Source organism: Phragmites australis, chromosome 9 (genome assembly GCF_958298935.1).
Source record: "Phragmites australis chromosome 9, lpPhrAust1.1, whole genome shotgun sequence".
Classification (NCBI taxonomy): domain Eukaryota; kingdom Viridiplantae; phylum Streptophyta; class Magnoliopsida; order Poales; family Poaceae; genus Phragmites; species Phragmites australis.
Genome location: NC_084929.1, coordinates 19,637,205 through 19,657,540, shown reverse-complemented (window position 1 = coordinate 19,657,540; position 20,336 = coordinate 19,637,205). Strand labels below are relative to the sequence as shown.

At 43.9% G+C, this 20,336-nt stretch overlaps 1 pseudogene; it reads right to left on the bottom strand.

The window, feature by feature from the left end:
• Positions 1-3,281: 3,281 nt before the first annotated feature.
• On the bottom strand, positions 3,282-5,718 carry LOC133928047 (uncharacterized; annotated as a pseudogene).
• Between the last annotated feature and the right edge of the window lie 14,618 nt (positions 5,719-20,336).

Here is a 20,336-nt window from a genome sequence, read left to right as displayed (position 1 = left end):
TATTGCTGAGCTAATGGAGGCTTTGCCTTTGAGGGATTCACGACGGATGCGAGTTCACCACATGTTTGTGATGCGCGCACCTTAGAAACTTTGTGGATTGATCTGCGATTGCTGGTGGCGGCAGCGGCAACGGTGATGAATAATTGTGTTACCTATCTTTGTTACTAATCAGATAGTAGTGTTGTGTGGGCACTGGGTTGATAGATGAAGATTTTTGATGTTTTGGAGCCGTTGAGGTCTTTGATGTTGACCAGGACCTGAGTGCTTGATATGCACATTTGATATTACTATCATGGTTGTTGGTCATACTTTTAACCAGAATTACAGATTAGTTTGCGTTGATCAGACAATCAGGAATTGAAGAAATATGCTTGTGGTAGATCTTCTTTGCTCATCATTACTATTACTCATTTTATGAGTTTGATTTTTTGTCACACTATATGGACCAATGTTAAATTGCTAACGTACCAATTGGAACCTTTTAGTACTAATATCCTTTGCGAGTGGGTGCTCTGTTAGGACAATTTCAAGTTTGATATTTCATAATTGTTTCAACTAGTACATATTAGGTACACTGATGAACTTAAGTTTGAAATAATAAAAAGGGAAGATATTAACATTGAACACCTCCACATGGTTCAAAAGTGTTGACGGATGGTAACGGACTATCTATCTACATTTATGAATATCTAATATATAATGCCAGTCAGAAGCAGTCTTGTTTCACCAAAATATTCCAGAAAACTAAAAAAATTATCCAGTGGTTGGGGTGACATGCTGACATCTCTTCGTTTGTGTCATTACTACTGGGTTTGATCGAAGTGCGATATGATTCTGTTCACCGAACTTCCTTGCATCTGTCCATATCATACAAACATAATCAAACCAAGGATCGGTAGGTTTATAGAAATGGACATAACCTACCTTTAGTCCGTATCATATTAAATTATTAACACAATCAAGCTGGTGTTTGATAGATTTGCTTGGCATCATTACCGTCCATGTTACCATAGCAATCTCTGTTTTAAAGCTTTACATGATGTCTTGGCACACACATGCTTTTGATTGGTGTTACACCACTAACAAAATTTTCAGCTTGGTTGTCCGTTAAGTTTTATTGTTAGTCATCGCTCAACATAAATACATAATATTGTAGCATATCAAGCCCTTATTCCCGTCTCGTTGACGTTACCAGAGACGAACATGAACTTTACGTGTTCAGGCTGCCATATAAAGTGCTTAGCATTGATCTGTAGGGGAGCCAAACATGTCCCTGCACTAGTGCTTTTGTTAAAGAAGATTCTGCTGATTTAGCTGTTCCTTTCGAGAACATGCGGGAGGTACTGGGAAGATGCCAGCTACTCATATCCCTCTTTGTTTCCTGTGTTGTGTATCTCCTTTGCTGCTTCATGAATCTTGAGTGAACAGTTGCTTTCATATGAGAAAAATAGTTCCATGACCAAGTCCTGAAAAATGATAGAGCTGGGAATTGCATTCTGCGGGTACCAGCAATGTTAAATGCTTCTGTGTGCAGCGCAGGCATGTAGTGTTAGCAGGGGCAATTCAACTCATATCATCATATGACCTGCTTGCTTGATACTGAATGTGGAATCTTTGACTGCTCGGCATTTTCTGTGGTAGAGAAGTGAGGGTGAACGCTCCTGACATAGTTTATGCATCATACACGTGCGTGGTTTCTTTATAGGGAAAAATGGAAAACCCCAAAAAGTCACTTGGATTTTGATTTTTCCCTCAAAAGTTGTTTTGTTAAAAAAAATCCTTAAAGGTTTGGTTTTGTTACAAAAACACCTTTAAAAATTCAAACAAAATTAAACAAAATCACAAAAAATTCTAAAAAAACTAGAGATAATTTTAAGACCTTTTGTGAAATTTATTTTCAAAAATAATATCCTTTGCATCATATTTCATAGAGAGTAAGTTTTATAAAAAAAAATATGTAGCTCATTTATTAATTTGAGTTAAATGCATAGTTAATTATTTACTGATCCAAAAATCATGAAACAAATTTTTTAGTTTTCTTACATGATCCTCTGTCTTCTAAAAATTAATGAAATTTTGAAATAGTTATTGTAACATGCAGGATTGAATAAATGTGTTGTAGATAGATTAATTCATAACTAATCTATAACACTCCCAAAATTAGTGAAACCACTTTTATTAGTTTACTTAAACAATTATTTATGTAGAAAAAATAATGGTAGACATAACAAAGTTAAAATAACATGAGTTAATAAATGAGCTGCGTATTTTTTTTTTCTCAAACTTTCTCTCCATGAAATATGATGCAAAGGATATTATTTTTGAAAACAAATTTCACAGAAGGTGTTAGAATTGTCTCTAGTTTTTTTTAGAATTTGTTTATGATTTTTTTTGAATTTTTGGGGTTTTTTTTTAACAAAATCAAATTTTTTGGGTAGTCAAAATCCAAGTGAATTTTGAAGTGGTTTTACATTTTTCCGTTGTTTATAAGACGAAGTTCATATGCATAATGAAATGGAAGAGAGAATATTGTTCTATAAAATACAGTTACTAATTGCATTATTAATTGATGAGGCTATAAGCCTGGTTTGACCATGATCTGGGTTCTTGGCCTACCATACCAAATCGGGGTAATAAAATCCGTCAAATACAAAATCGGTATTTTCATCAAATATGTGTTAAATGAGGTAAAAGAAAAAGAAACGAAAGATATCTTCAGAAGCAAAATCTCTTCGGAGTGTGGTATTCCATAACAACCAAACTTCAGAGCGGTATTTCACTCTCTAGATTGGTAGTGTGAATGATATTTCACGATTTTTTCCCATGATCGGCGTTGGTGTACAAGTACGGATTGTTTGTGTGGGACATGGCTGATGGGTGTATTATGCGAAGTTAACAGGGCCTGACTGTCAGCGACTATGGGGGACTGGGACCAGGTTACAATGGCCCCAACCGAAGCTCATCTTGTTTGGTTTCCGATTCGAACGGGGTGGTGACTGGTGAGAGTTGCTGACAAACCGTTTTTATCGGGTCTAGTCAGTAGCGGATCCAGATAAGCAAAGAAGGTAGGGCAAATTTTAAGAAGAAATTAAAAAAAATACTTTAATTAAGATAATTGGTAGGCGAGGCGAAAAAATTCCCAACATAAATCGATAAAATCATATGAACCTGCAAAATGAAAAAGAACCAAAGGTAAACATATATGCAATTATGCAAATATACCAAATGTAATCAAAGACAATAGAAGTAATTAAGTATAGAAACTTACGGAAACACAATCACTAATTATGTCTAGAACTAAAAGGCTTAGGCAAATTCATCTTCCTTATTTTCATGTCTTGAAACCGGTTCTTAATGGCATTAGAATCTAGTCTTCTGAATAAATCCCGCTCAATATAACACAACATCAAGTCATTGAGCCAATCATCGCATATCCTGTTGCGCAAATCAGTCTTGATGATGTTCATGGCCGAGAAGACTCTTTCAACAGATGCTGTTGCAACTGGTAGTACCAATGCTAACTCAATAAGGTGGTACACCAATGGAAACACAATATGTCTTTGGGTTTGTACCATTTTCGTTGCTAGACTTGCAAGATCATGACAACTAATAAAATCTTCAACTCTTCGAACATGAAGAATGAATGTTTCAAGTTGATCTTTTATAACTGCACGATCGCTGATGGAGAAATCTATGTCATATATCTCCGTAAGTCTAGCAATCTTGTGCACATCAAATTTTGAGAAACTATCTCTTGGATCAAGACAAGAAAAACATATAAGCAACTCTGAAGATAGCTCACTGAAACGATGAGTCATATCTGTGTTTATAGCATCAAGAGCTACATAAAAGGTGTCAACACGATAATGATGGTCTTGAGTGACACTGATCTTACTTCGCCTTGATTGGCCCCATCTTGGTACTATTTCATCCATATTTGGAATTGGTATCTCATTTTGTTTACAAAATGTTTTGACTTCCGCAAACAAGGGCTCATAACCATGATTCCTCAAGTTAAGCAAACGTGCTTTCACATCAATCAGTAATGACATGGCCTCAACAATATTTTGATCCTTTCTTTGCAAGAGTAGAGATAACTCACTTGTAATATGAAAAATTTTCAACATCATCTTCATAATGAACACAAAGTTGAAGCTCTCCATTATTCTCATCAAACCACCCGCTGATGTTGGATTTCGGGCATCTTCCTGCACAAGCCCTAGCACCTCTATAACTGCAACCCACATGGATTCAATACGGATTAAAGTTTTGTAATGAGAACCCCATCTAGTATCCCCGGGTCTGGCCAAGTTAGTTTTTTGATGTTTTTCTCTTCCAGAAAAAATATCACCGCTATCTAACTTGGCCAATAAGTTCTCATGGTGCTTGCTAGATAATAAATCCTTCCTCTTGCAAGATGCACTAGTTGTGGTCACAATCATATTAACATATTCAAAGAACTCATGAATAGATGTGCAACTACCTACGACAGAAACGACTACCAATTGGAATTGATGTGCAAAACAATGGACATAGAAAGCATACGGGTTCTCATCTCTAATGAGTTTCTGAAGACCATTGAATTCACCTCTCATATTCGAAGCTCCATCATACCCCTGCCCTCGAACTCTTGCAATGTCCAAACCGTGTGTAGAAAGCAACTCAAATAAAGCTCCTTTCAATGCATCTGATGTTGTTTCTGTGACATGCTTAAGACCCAAAATTTTTTCCATAACCTTTCCTTCCTTATTCACAAACCTGTGCACCATCACAAACAATTATTACAACATCAGTATATCACACACCCAACAATATCATAATTTAACAAATAAATAAGATCACAAACCTCACAATCACGGCCATCTGCTCCTTGATTGATATATCACGAGATTCATCGATAAGAATAGAGAAATAACTATCACCAATCTCTTTCTTTATCTCTTTGGTTATCTCTTGTGCATAACTCTTTGCAAGGTCCTTTTGAACTGATGGTGCAAGCATACGAACATTTTTAGGACACAACTCCTCAAATGCAATCCTCACTTCCTCATTTTTTTTTACCAATCAATCATCTCTAAAAAATTGCTCTTGTTCGATGAAGAAGAAGATTCATCGAGTCCACGGAATGCATGACCTTGCATTAGGAGATAGCTTGCACAATCTAAAGATGCAGTCAAACGGATTTATATCCATTCTTCCAATTTCTAAATCCTACTTTTAAAAATACATCATACCCGAAATGAGACTCTGAGGGATCATATCTAAAAAGATAGCAATAGAAACAATAAGCTGCATCCTTCTCCACACTATATTCTAGCCAATCATATTTAGTAAACCATGCTGCACAAAAAGTCCTTAAATCTTTACCAAACTGTTTTTTGGGAAAAGTATATCCAATTGGTTGAGTCGGACCCTTCAACACATAAGCTCTTCTAACTTCATCTCTAATATCATGATCAAATTCATCTATTAGAATACGAAGTCCCGGATCAGCAATAATAAACTCTTGCCTAAATTCTTTAATACCTTTGTATTCTATCCGAGAAGTTGCAGGAGCAGGAGTGACAACTACTATATCATTTTCTGCATCACAGTCTTCACTAACTCTACTCTCCCTCGTACTTTGGGTATTCAAAGATGTTGGTTTGAAAAATCTCTTCATTATTTATATCTTAATATTCTGCGAAAGAAATGCTAATGTTATAGGAGAAAAATACAAAATAGAATTCACCTCTATGGCTCAATTAATCTAAATGGCTCAATATAAAAATCTTAATTTATCATTTCACCTCACACCAGCTGACCAGCACAGCACAGCACGAGCTCCCAGTCCTGCGCGCTCCCGGCCGCACTCCGCAGTGGCGCAGTCCACAGCACAGCACGCACAGGCGCACAACCGCGGACTGCCCCTGGCCCCTGCACAGCACAGCCTGCCGGTGCCGCGCTCACGGCAGCCTGCCGGTGCCCGCCGCGCTCCCGGCCGCCGGCCGCAGGCTCGCCCACCGCGCCGCGCTCACAGCCGCCGCGCTCGCCCGCCCACCGCGCTCCCAGCCGCCGGCGCCGCGCCCGCCCGTCGCAGGGCGCAGGCTCGCCCACCGCCCTTCCGGGCGCCGGCGCCGCGCTCGCCCGCCCGCCCGCCCGCCCGCCGCCGCCCGCCGCGCTCCCCGCCGCAGCGCCCGCCCGCCGCGCTCGCGAGTCGCGGCCGCCCGACGCCCCACCGCCCGCCGTGCTCCCGGCCGCAGCGCCTGCCCGCCTGGCGCCTGCCCTGCCTGCCGCTCGATCGCAGCAAGCCCGCAGCCAGTCCGCAACACGCCAACACGGCAACACGCACTCGGGACTCGATAGGGAGATTAGGGTTGCTGAATTTGTGGGTTGCGAATTGTGTGGGTCTGGGCCACTCGTGACTCGACTAATGGGCCTCACGGGCCAGGAGCTCGAGCGACCGCCCAGGCTCGCCCTGGCGGTGGATCCGCCCCTGGGTCTAGTTCAACAATTTTTCTGAAATAATTGTAAAAAGAGATACAAGCGTAAGAGAAAAACTGTCTATTTTTATTCATCTGTGTTTACAATAAGGGGTGCTACCTCGTATATATAGTGCTAAAAACCCGTAAGAGATAGAATCAAATCTTTCAAGAGATTGAGATGGGCCCACATTTGGTTGTGAAACACCAGGTTTCCTAACACTCCCCTTTGGCACTTCTCACAAAATGCATATGTCTTATCAAAACTCCCCAAAAATCAAATGGAAAAAATGGGAGAAAAAGTACATAGCCCGCGACATGGTTACATAAATTGCCTCGTTAAAAACCTTAACATGAGAAACTTCAAAAAAAACTCATCTAAGGGAAAAAGAGTACAATCCACCCAAAATGCTTTATATAATCTTTATGATTGACTTTGAACACTTAATCTTCTTGACTAAGATTTAATTCTTAATACCAGTATTATGTAAAAAAATCTCTCCCTGAAATGTGCAACTCTCTAAACCTCATCATCCCAATGCCACGAACACATCTTTCAAAACTAGATGCTGGGAGAGATTTAGTGAATAAATCTGTAAGATTTTCACATGACTTGGTATGCATTACCTTTATTTCATTCATTTTATGCACTTTATGAGCATAAAAGAACTTAGGGTTGATATGCTTCGTTAAGTTGTTTCTCACATATCCTGATGGCACTTGTGCAACTCATGCATCACTCTTTCGGATACACACACACACCGAGTATTCCTCCAACAATAGATCCATTGACACGAGCTCGTGCACGTCAACTAAATCATGAGGTGAGCTCGTTCCTTAGTGTTCCTTTATATTTTGATGAGGATGGGATGCTACTGAATAATTGTGATGTATTGTTACTTAGGAACACGGGAGAAGAACAGCAAGGGCGCCCAAGCCAAGGTGGAGGCTCAATCCAGTTCGAGTCCGTTTCGGATTCCAGGACCAGTCCGCACTAAAATCGTCGCCCAGGACGCATACGGACTCCGTTTTTTACGTTCTACACATGGTTGGAAAGCTAAGGAGATAAGATTTCCAACGGTACTGGTCCCATGTCCAGATTCTTTCTGAGTCAACGGGAATCGTCGAAACAACTAGACGTCCAGAATCTGTCAGGGTGCTGCGCCACCATCTTTTGGGCTGTTGGGCCGTGTAACGTGTTGGAGTCCATTAGGGACGCGTCCAGGGGTCCTTGGCCGACCCTAGTCTTTTATATACAGTAGCTGCCGCCCTAATTAGGGTTGGGTTTTACTTAGACATTGATCTACACACAGTTGTGAGATTTTCGCTCTTGTTCCGGACCGACTAGGCCGCCGCAAGTGTTTGTGGAACCCCGACTTCGAGTGCTTGAATTCAATTCGCAATATTTCAGATTGCATCTTCTACGTTCTTGCTTGTGTTCTCGGTACGCTTGCAGGGATTGAGCCTTCTTGGCGAGGTCAACCGGGCGACACGGTTGATAACCATCGGAGCTGTGGTGTAGTGATTGCAAGGGAGACGATCTGTTCGGGTCAAAGCCTTTGGATCATCAACGTCGAGTTCTCCACCCACCGACTTATCGCTACCTATCGGAAGATCAGGCCAACAGTACTCATCATGCGCAGTCCCATACGGCTTCGTATAAAGCTATTATTTTCGAGTGGTTCATCGAAGTAGATACAAGACTTTGCTTCGACGATTTCCAGGATATTGCAATTCCACCACATAAGAAAACATAGACAGTCTGTGATTTCGCTGTATGCGAGTTTGACAGGTACCCAGCATCTACGTATCCAACCAGACTTAGATCCTAATTCTTTCTGTAGAATAGATCTAGATCTTTGCTACCTTGCAAGTAGCGCAGAATATCATTCAAGCCCTTCCAATGTCTTTTAGTGGGCTCTGCACTGTATCGTGCAAGTAGGTTTACTGCAAACGCTATGTCTAGCCTAGTGCAATTAGCCAGATACATTAGCGTACCTATTGCACTTAAGTATGATAATTTCGGTCCCAATACTTCCTCCCCCTCTTCTCTAGGTCTATAGGGATCTTGATCTGCTTGCAATGACCTTCCGACCATGAGGGTTTTAGCGGGAAATGATGTTTCAAAACCAAACCGCTCTAACACCTTCTGAGTGTAGTTTGACTGATGTACAAAGATTCCATCTGCACATGCTCTAGCTGCAGGCCCAAGCAAAATTTGGTTCTACCCAAATCTTTCATTTCAAATTCAGATTTTAAATAGGAACTTGCTTCTTCTATATCTTTCTTTGTACCAATGATATTCATGTCATCTACATATACTGATATTATGCAAAATCCATTCTGGGACCTTCTTATAAATACACAGGGACAATCTGTGCTATTTGTATAGCCTCGTTTTCTAAGAAATTCACTCAAATGATTGTACCACATTCCACCTAACTGTTTTAACCCATACAATGACTTCTTCAATTGTACGATATAAAGGTGTCTATTTTCTCTATCCTGATTTGGCAATGGTATTTCTTCAGGTACCTTCATATAAATGACCGAATCTAGGCTCCCATAAAGGTATGCAGTCACAACATCCATCAATTTTATTTTCAACTCCATGTTGACTGCCACTGAGATTAAATATCTAAAGGTAATGCCACCCATCATTGGGGAATAAGTTTCTTCATAATCAACACCTGGTCATTGAGTGAAACCTTGTGCCACTAGTCGTGCTTTGTACCTCACAATTTCATTCCTCTTGTCCTTTTATTATTTTTCGGAGCTCCTAGGATAAGATGAAGGGTACCTTCCTTTGATACTTTCACCCTCTCCGATGCATTGCGTACAGGCACATGCGACTTAGTCACGCTATTCAAATCACAAAAATGATCAGGCAGATTGTTTGCTAATTTCTGCAAATCGATAATTTTCTGTACTTCACCATTTGCTTCACTACTGCGAGGATCATGTGCCGCAATTCCTTCAGCCTGCCATATAATTTCCTGACATTTTTCATCCAAGGGTATATTTTCTCCCCCTAATGACGGAAAATTATTTTCATCAAAAATGCAGTCAGCGAAGTGGACTGTATGCAAATTTCCGGTTGTCGGTTCTAAATATCAAATTATGGATGCAGTCTCATAACCAACATATATTCCAACTTTCCGCAAAGGTCCCATAGTGGTTCGCTGTGGCGGCGGTATTGGCACATAAACCATACATCCAAATTTACGTAAATGAGAAATCTTCGGAATTACCCCTTGCATTAGTTGCATAGGTGATCCTCACATCTGAGGAGAGCAAGCTTCTGCTCGATCGTCCGGAGCTAGTGATCGGCATCCAGAGGATCCTCAGCCCGCGAGAAAACCGGCGGCTGAGTCCTTAGGAAATTTGAGAAATCATCTCGGCGCCCGGCTCCACCCCCTCCATGAGGAGCCGTGTTGCGCACGAGAGCCTCCAGAAGCGTCTGATTCAGCTAGCGGTTCTGCTCAATCATCATGAGCACTTCCGCCATAGTAGGCGGTGGAGGAGGGTTGTTCTCATTCGATCCCTCCGGATCATTCATATCACGACGAGTCCTAACCATTATGTAACGATATAAGAAAAGGGAAACGTCAAATTCCAACTTAGCACAACGCATTCGCCGGATATATTGTTAGAATCCCGTAATACATGTATATAGATCATGCATGCATGAATGCAATATGAGAATGACGGTATGCTCGATCCTATCTACCGTTTCTTTCTCGTGCACTTCTCTCCGCAACAAACATCGAACCTCACAAGTAGTTATACTTAGGAGCATAATATTGCATTTTCATACATATTGATCATGAAGAGGCATAAGCAAAACTTAGTGAGTTGTTTAGGTGAAGTTGACCACTTACTAAACACCGTTCTAAATTATATTTAGGCTACTTAATTAAATCAAGCTCTGATACCACGCTGTGAGGAACCATCCAAACATTATTCAAATTAATCATTCGGAGGATCATTATTCATAATCCAACCTCGACGATTAACCCGAATACCATTCCGGTAGTCCCGGCACGTGTTTTGTGCCCAAGGATCGGAACACATACCTCCAACGTAGTACATCACAACATAGCTTAATAAAGAGCAAGTAATAAACATTTTATTACAAATATTAAGCATACAACTGATTCGAACAATTTATAACAAAAGCGAGCTAGGAGGAGACAAAAACCCCTCAACTCCTAACTACCCAAAGATCTACGCAACGGAAGAAAACTATACAACAAAAGGATATGGAGCCACATGCCCTTAGGCTCCATACCAAAATACTAAGTTCGGAGTAGAGTGTGGTACTCCTGCCCGTTACCCTGATCGGCAGGCACAAAGTAGCCAAACACCGCCTCTTCCTTGCCTACCTGTGAACCTGCATCAGCTTAAGGGCAGCACCCTGAGTACGAAGGTACTCGCAAGTCTTACACAATATAGAGCACATATACATAGCTCGACTCCAAGGATCATGCATTAGCTGTTAGCAAGGATTAAACATGCGGTTAATTGAATTAAAGCGGTAAGTAACCTAGACATATGTGTGTGCAACTAACTTGACCAACATATATGAAACTACCCTGCATCACCAACTGAACATAAGTAATTGTAATCAACATGTGTATCAAAAGTATAACAAGTACCAACTCTGACCACTCCCACATAACCACCATGTCCATACCACCACCACAAATCCACAATGAACCTCTACGACCGATACGGATGAAACAATAGCATGCTCATGACCGAGAGCGCGGCAGTTCGAACTGTTTATACACCCTGCAGGGGGATACTTCTGGACCCACACGACACGAGGACCATACGGCTTGTGCCACCCACTAAAGTGCACACAAGGGGGTACTCGTGTCAACCTTTCCCAACCAGCTCCAACCATGTGGGGCATGCATCGCTCGGTGCGGCGATACTAGAACTACTCCCGGAGCAAACTAGTACCGCTTACAAGCCCGCCCGCTCACACCGTTGATGGTCACACCCACAAAGCCATAGCTGCGAAGGTATTCGGCTCGCCTTACCATTAGATCAGCATGTGGTGAGTAAGATAAGTGCTAAAGCCAACGGTACCGACGGACGGCCTTAAATGATGTAAGCGGTCTATGGTGCTCGGGTTTCCTCTCCCGACCTGCCCCCTGGACTTTCCACCGAGGCAGACAACACCCCTAACACAGCCCACATCTCGTCTCATACTCACCACTCACTAACCATCTCGCCATCAGCATGTATTTGTAATCAATAGTAATCCCTATACTCGCGAACAATGGAAAACACCGTCGTTTGACTTCTACCGAAACACCTAAGCATTGCTAAGCATGTATATCGTACTCGTACCTAGACGTGACACCATCTCTAGGCTACAAGAAAATTACTTAAACAATTGACCAAGGTAGAAAGATGCAATCGGCATAGGTTCTACCAAGGGTACCCGACACATGCATACATACATAAGCATATTCATCAATTGAGACTTCCAAATTTGACATGGGTGAAATATGTTAGTTGCTCGCCTTGATGCACTGGCTCACAAAGGTGGGATGCCTCCAGATCGCCCTCGCTCCCCCGGATCGTCGGTTCGGCGATCTCTAAAAAGGATCAACGCGTGCAATGCAATGAGTATGAATGAAGTGCAAATATATGCCACAATATACATATAATAGATGAAATTATTTTTTCTAGATAGAACAAGTAATAAGGAAACTAGCAAAATTGGATTCATCAATTTTGGACTTATGATGAATTAACGGTGAGTTAATAAAGCTTTAACCTAATTAATTAATCTCAGAAATTTAATTCATTATTTCATGGCTATAGATATTTTTAGTAGGTAGAGTAGGTTATTATGAAACCAACAAAATTTGTTTCATAATTTTTGGAGCTACAGAGAATGTATTATGAATTTTACAAGTTTCAGCAAGCAGTAACTATGTTGTCTGGGTATACAGCGTTCAGACCGCATGTATACTGGCGGTCAGACCGCCAAGAGTCGCGGTTAGACCACCAAAAATGCGGTCAGACTGCCCCCATGCAGAGGGTTTTGGCCCCTGCCGGTCTGACCGACCTTGGGGTGGCGGTCAGACCGCTGGGAGTCGCCGAGGGTACTTTGGGAACTCACCTGCGATTCCGGCGATATTTGGAGTGGGGACTTGTACCTAGAGCATCACATTAACTTTCTCTACCGCATATGACAACATGTATACGCCGAAATCGACCAAAACTCGGCTATTGCTTCTAATTCATCAAGAACTCATGAACTTCAAACCCGTAGCTCAAAATTCGAAATCCAACCATCCAAAAGGTGGATTCTTGCCATGGGAGTTTAGGGGACTTACCCAATGGCCTTTACCGAGATTGTGGATCACCGATTGAAGGAGGAAACGGAGGAAAAAGCTTAGGAGGCGAAGAAATCTGGTGTTCTTCACATTTCAACCCTAAACACCAAAAGACACCAAATCCGGCTCAAATCCTCCGGAAAAACGAAAATAAATTGGGGGGATGGATAGCTCATGAGCTTATGATCACAATGATACCACATACTCACCTCAAATCCCTCTCTTGAGCTCGGATTTTGGAAGAAAAGAGAGAGGGAGTGAGAGGGAGAGTGAGAGGGGAGGGGAGCACGGGTGGGGGACGTGAGGGAGAGTGAGGAGGAGAGAGAGTGAGCTGCCACTCTTGAAGGAGAGAGAGTGGGGTGGTTGGCCCACTTTGGTGGGGCCCACGTGTTAGAGAAAGAGTCCGTTTTAACTGCGAATTTCATTCTTTTCTCTCCTGGATCTCTTCCTCTCATCCAATTGACTTGAAATGAATTGCTCTAGAGTTACAAAACAAATTACACAAAATTAAACATAATACTTAAGAAGCATAATTATGCTTAAATATGTGATTAAGGATTTGGGACATGACAAACTTCCCCTCTTAAAAGGAATCTCGCCCCGAGATTCAGTACGAGTCGGGGAAGAGCACGATGAGTCTAGGAACCACGCTGTGAGAGATAGAATCCAATGCATATTTTCATTCACATGGCGATAACTTGGATACGTGAGAGATTCCAAATATGCTATATTACATCCATATTTACAAGTTCTCTAAGAAATCTGGATACTCGGAGCGGAGCTTATCTTCCCGCTCCCATGTCGCTTCGGCTTCCGTGTGATTGCTCCATTGAACTTTCAAGAACTTGATTGAACTTCACCGCGTCTTGCGTTCGGCTTCGTTCAAGATACGGAGTGGCTGCTCATAATATGTCAAGTCCGGTTGCAACTCTTGGGGTGCAACATCAATGACTTCCGTCGGGACTCGGAGACATTTATTCAATTGTGACACATGGAACACATTGTGCACGGCTGAGAGAGACGACGGCAAGTCCAATTGATATGCTACTTCTCCACGCTGAGCAAGAATCTGGAATGGCCCCACATATCAAGGTGCTAGCTTGCCTCGCACTTGGAATCAGCGAACTCCTCTGAGGGGCGACACCTTGAGGTATACATGATCTCCAACCTCAAAAGTGAGCTCTCGACGACGGCGATCCACATAGCTCTTTTGCCGGGATTGAGCCGTGAGAAGACTCTTCCGAATGCTCAGAACATGACCTTCCGCTTCCTTGACCAAATCTAGACCTAGGAAAGCCTGTTCGCCAGATTCGGACCAATTTAGTGGCGTTCGGCATCTCCGGCCATAAAGAGCCTCAAACGGCGCCATCTCAATGCTAGATTGGAAGCTGTTATTGTAGGAGAATTCCGCAAATGGCAGGTATATGTTCCACTTCTTCCCATAAGTGAGCACACAAGCTCGGATCATGTCCTCCAGAATTTGATTAACTCGCTCCGTTTGACCATCCGTCTGAGGGTGATATGCCGTGCTATGAAAGAGCTCGGTCTCCATGGCCTCTTGGAAGCTCCTCCAGAAATGATATGTGAATTGCGTGCCTTGATCAGAAACAATCTTCTTCGGAACCCCATGGAAGCACACAATCCTTGCAAGATACAATTCGGCGTAGTCCTTAGCACCATATCGAGTCTTCACCGGAAGGAAATGTGCTGACTTGGTAAGCCGGTCGACAATGACCCAGATAGAGTCATAACCTTGAGAGGTCTTCGGCAAACCAGTAATGAAGTCCATTCCAACCTCCTCCCACTTCCAGGAGGGAATAGACAAAGACTGGAGTGTACCAGCCGGCTTGAGATGCTCAGCCTTCACCCTACGGCAAACATCACACTCAGCTACATATCGAGCGATCTCTCGCTTCATGCGAGTCCACCAAAATCTTGGCTTGAGGTCTTGATATATTTTTGTGCTTCCCGGATGAATATAGAGCAATGAATCATGAGCCTCATCGAGAATCTTCTTCCTCAAAGCCTCAACCTTTGGAACCACGAGACGGTTCCCAAACCACAGAATGCCCTGATCATCTTCAGAAAAGCATGCGGCCTTGCCGATCTTCATCTTCTCTTGGATTCGGGCCATGCCCTTATTATCCCTTTGAGCTGCCTTGATATCGTCCAAGAGAGTGGATTTGATCTCCAAATTGGCAAGGAAGCCATCCAGAACCATTTCAAGTCCAAGCCGTCGTAAATCATCACAAAGTGTAGAGTCTATAGGCGAGACTTTTAGACAATGGCAGTGAGCTTTTCGACTCAAGGCATCGGTGAGCACATTCGCTTTACCCGGATGATAATGAACCTCCAGCTCATAGTCTTTAATCAACTCGAGCGACCTTCGCTGCCTCATGTTCAAATCTGCCTGAGTGAAGATGTACTTCAAACTCTTGTGATCCGTATAGATACGGCACAAGTTCCCCATCAGATAATGACGCCAGATCTTCAGAGCGTGCATGACTACAGCCAGCTCTAAATCATGTGTTGGATAATTCTCCTCGTGGCGCTTCAACTGTCGTGAGGCGTAAGCGACAACCCTACCTTCTTGCATAAGGACACATCCAAGGTCCATGCGAGAAGCATCGTAATAGACATCGAAGCCCTTGTTCACATCAGGCTGAGCAAGGACTGGAGCGGTCGTGAACAATTTCTTCAAAGTCTGGAAAGCTGTCTCACAGTCACTCGACCACTCGAAAGCATTGCCTTGCTTCAACAACTCGGTCATCGGCTTGGCAATCTTGGAGAAATTCTCGATGAACCGGCGGTAGTAGCCCGCGAGTCTGAGAAAACTCCGGATATCAGTGACATTCTTGGGCTGAACCCAATTGAGCACATCATGCACCTTTCTTGGGTCAACTGCAACACCATTCTCTGACAGAACATGACCTAGAAAAGCCACCTCCCTGAGCCAGAACTCACACTTGCTGAACTTAGCATATACCTGATGATCTCTGAGTCTACCAAGAACAACACGGAGGTGCTCAACATGCTCTTCATCTGTCTTAGAGTATATAAGAATGTCATCGATGAAGACTACGACAAACTTATCCAATTCCTCCATGAACACCATGTTCATCAAATACATGAAGAAAGTCGGCGCATTCGTCAATCCGAAGGACATGACGGTAAATTCATATAGCCCGTAGCGGGTCGAGAAAGCTGTCTTTGGAATATCCTTCGGCCGGACTTTGATCTGATGATAGCCCAGTCTAAAATCAATCTTCGAGAAGACTCAGGCTCCGGTCAGCTGATCAAACAAGATATCAATCCTACGGAGCAGATACCTATTCTTGACAGTGACCTCATTCAACGGACGGTTGTCCACACACATCTGGAGAGTGTCATCCTTCTTCTTCACAAAGAGAGCCGATCATCCCCAGGGTGAGGAGCTCAGACGAATGAACCCCTTTGATAGCAATTCCTGAATCTGCTTCTTCAGTTCAATTAGCTGAACTGGCGACATCTTATACGCCTTCTTCGAAATTGGGGCCGCATCGGGCATGAGATCAATGGAGAACTCCATTGCTCTATCAGGCGGCATTCTGGGCAACTCATCCGGAAAGACATCCGGGAATTCCCACACCACAGGAATGCTCATCATGTCTATGGTGGGGACATCCTTCAAGGCGAAGAGATAAGATTTGACACCCTCCAGCTTCCATTGAATCCGGATGCCGGATGGACCATTTAGAGTAACTGTCCGCTGGGCACAATCTAACACGGCCTTGTTCTTGGAGAGCCAGTTCATCCCCAATATGATATCAATTCCCTTAGAGTTCATCACTAGCAGATTTGCTCCGAAAGACATCTCGTTGATGATCACTAAGGCGTTGGACACGCATTGCTTAACAAGGACCTTGGCTCCTGGTGCATCTATGAGGTAAGGCGTGGGGGTGGTGCTAACTATCAACCCATGACGCCAAACATAACTTGCCGCTATGAAGCAATGAGAAGCTCCAGAATCGAAAAGAACAACTGCAGGTGCGACGACAGAGTTAGAACACATATGCAACGTACCCATGAGGACGGTGTCACCCTCCTGAACGTCCTCGGCGGTGGTGTGACGTGCTCGACCATGCTTGGGGACGTGGGTCGCCTGAGAAGACTGAGGCGCCGCCTGAGCTGGTGGTGGCTGTGGAGCAGTCACCACGGCTCCCGGCCTCGGATACGGGCAATCCCACACGTAGTGGCCGACACGGTCGCAGTTGTAACAAGGGTCACCGGGGCCACCGATCATACTGCTCTGTGAACCGGTCGGTCGTGGAGGCTGTCCTTATGGAGCGGAGAAAGCCGGCCACTCCATGAGCCACATCGGATGCGGAGCACCTGATGCCGGCACACGAGATGGTGGAGGTACACTCTCCGTGCGGGCGCGCTGCAAGCTCCCACCCACAGAAGGCGAGGAACCCCTCTTGCACTTCTTCTCCTCCTGGTGGTTCTTAAGCTTGAACTCCACCGTGAGGGACGTGCTCACCAACTTGTTGAAGTCGATGAACTCATGCGCCGATAACCGGTCTTGCATCTTCGAATTGAGACCATTAACGAAGCGGTATTGCTTCCGCTCGTCGGTGCTCACTTTGTCTTGAGCATATTGTGCAAGGTGATTGAACACCTGCACGTACTCCATCACGGTTCGGCCTCCTTGCTTGAGGTCCTCGAACTCCCACCTCTTGATCTCCATGAGGCCGCTCGGGATGTGGAAAGAGCGGAAGGCCTCGCGGAACTCCGCCCAAGACACTCGGTGGTTAGCGGGGTGCATGGACAAGAAGTTGGACCACCACGCGCCCGCCGGGCCCTGAAGTTGGTGGGCGGCGTAGAGCGCCTTCTCGTGATCCTCACATCTGAGGAGAGCAAGCTTCTGCTCGATCGTCCGGAGCCAGTGATCGGCATCTAGAGGATCCTCAGCCCGTGAGAAAACCGGCAGCTGAGTCCTCAGGAAATCTGAGAAATCATCTCGGTGCCCAGCTCCACCCCCTCCATGAGGAGCCGTGTTGCGCACGAGAGCCTCCAGAAGCACCTAATCATCTGACAGTTCTGCTCAATCATCATGAGCACTTCCGCCATAGTCGGCGGTGGAGGAGGGTTGTTCTCATTCGACCCCTCCGGATCATTCATATCACGACGAGTCCTAACCATTCTGTAACGACATAAGAAAGGGAAACGTCAAATTCCAACTTAGCACAACGCATTCGCCGGATATATTGTTAGAATCCCGTAATACATGTATATAGATCATGCATGCATGAATGCAATATGAGAATGACGGTATGCTCGATCCTAGCTACCATTTCTTTCTCGTGCACTTCTCTCCGCAACAAACATCGAAACTCACAAGCAGTTATACTTAGGGGCATAATATTGCATTTTCATACATATTGATCATGAAGAGGCATAAACAAAACTTAGTGAGTTGTTTAGGTGAAGTTGACCACTTACTAAACAACATTCTAAATTATGTTTAGACTACTTAATTAAACCAAACTCTGATACCACGCTGTGAGGAACCGTCCAAACAGTATTCAAATTAATCATCCAGAGGATCATTATTCATAATCCAACCTCGACGATTAACCCGAATACCATTCCGGTAGTCCCGGCACGTGTTTTGTGCCCAAGGATCGGAACACATACCTCCAACGTAGTACATCACAACATAGCTTAATAAAGAGCAAGTAATAAACATTTTATTACAAATATTAAGCATACAACTGATTCGAACAATTTATAACAAAAGCGAGCTAGGAGGAGACAAAAACCCCTCAACTCCTAACTACCCAAAGATCTACGCAACGGAAGAAAACTATATAACAAAAGGATATGGAGCCACATGCCCTTAGGCTCCATACCAAAACACTGAGTTCGGAGTAGAGTGTGGTACTCCTGCCCGCCACCCTGATCGACAGGCACAAAGTAGCCAAACACCGTCTCTTCCTCGCCTACCTGTGAACCTGCATCAGCTTAAGGGCAGCACCCTGAGTACGAAGGTACTCGCAAGTCTTACACAATATAGAGCACATATACATAGCTCGACTCCAAGGATCATGCATTAGCTGGTAGCAAGGATTAAACATGCGGTTAAGTGAATTAAAGCGGTAAGCAACCTAGACATATGTGTGTGCAACTAACTTGACCAACATATATGAAACTACCCTGCATCACCAACTGAACATAAGTAATTGTAATCAACATGTGTATCAAAAGTATAACAAGTACCAACTCTGACCACTCCCACATAACCACCATGTCCATACCACCACCACAAATCCACAATGAACCTCTACGACCGATACGGATGAAACAATAGCATGCTCATGACCGAGAGCGCGGCAGTTCGAACTGTTTATACACCCTGCAGGGGGATACTTCTGGACCCACACGACACGAGGACCATACAGCTTGTGCCACCCGCTAAAGTGCACACAAGGGGGTACTCGTGTCAACCTTTCCCAACCAGCTCCAACCATGTGGGGCATGCATCGCTCGGTGCGGCGATACTAGAACTACTCCCGGAGCAAACTAGTACCGCTTACAAGCCCACCCACTCACACCGTTGATGTTCACACCCACAAAGCCACAGCTACGAAGGTATTCGGCTCGCCTTACCATTAGATCAGCATGTGGTAAGTAAGATAAGTGCTAAAGCCAACGGTACCGACGGACGGCCTTAAATGATGTAAGCGGTCTATGGTTCTCGGGTTTCCTCTCCCGACCTGCCCCCTGGACTTTCCACCGAGGCAGACAACACCCCTAACACAGCCCACATCTCGTCTCATACTCACCACTCACTAACCATCTCGCCATCAGCATGTATTTGTAATCAATAGTAATCCCTATACTCGCGAACAACGGAAAACACCGTCGTTCAACTTCTACCGAAACACCTAAGCATTGCTAAGCATGTATATCGTACTCGTACCTAGACGTGACACCATCTCTAGGCTACAAGGAAATTACTTAAACAATTGACCAAGGTAGAAAGATGCAATCGGCATAGGTTCTACCAAGGGTACCCGACACATGCATACATACATAAGCATATTCATCAATTGAGACTTCCAAATTTGACATGGGTGAAATATGTTAGTTGCTCGCCTTGATGCACTGGCTCACAAAGGTGGGATGCCTCCAGATCGCCCTCGCTCCCCCGGATCGTCGGTTCGGCGATCTCTAAAAAGGATCAACGCGTGCAATGCAATGAGTATGAATGAAGTGCAAATATATGCCACAATATACATATAATAGATGAAATTATTTTTTCTAGATAGAACAAGTAATAAGGAAACTAGCAAAATTGGATTCATCAATTTTGGACTTATGATGAATTAACGGTGAGTTAATAAGGCTTTAACCTAATTAATTAATCTCAGAAATTTAATCCACAGAGACACAGTAGTGTGCAAATGCGGTGCAGCACGGAGTTGTACTCTCTGGCATGCTTATAGTCACAGAAACGAGGCCGGACCCATTCTTG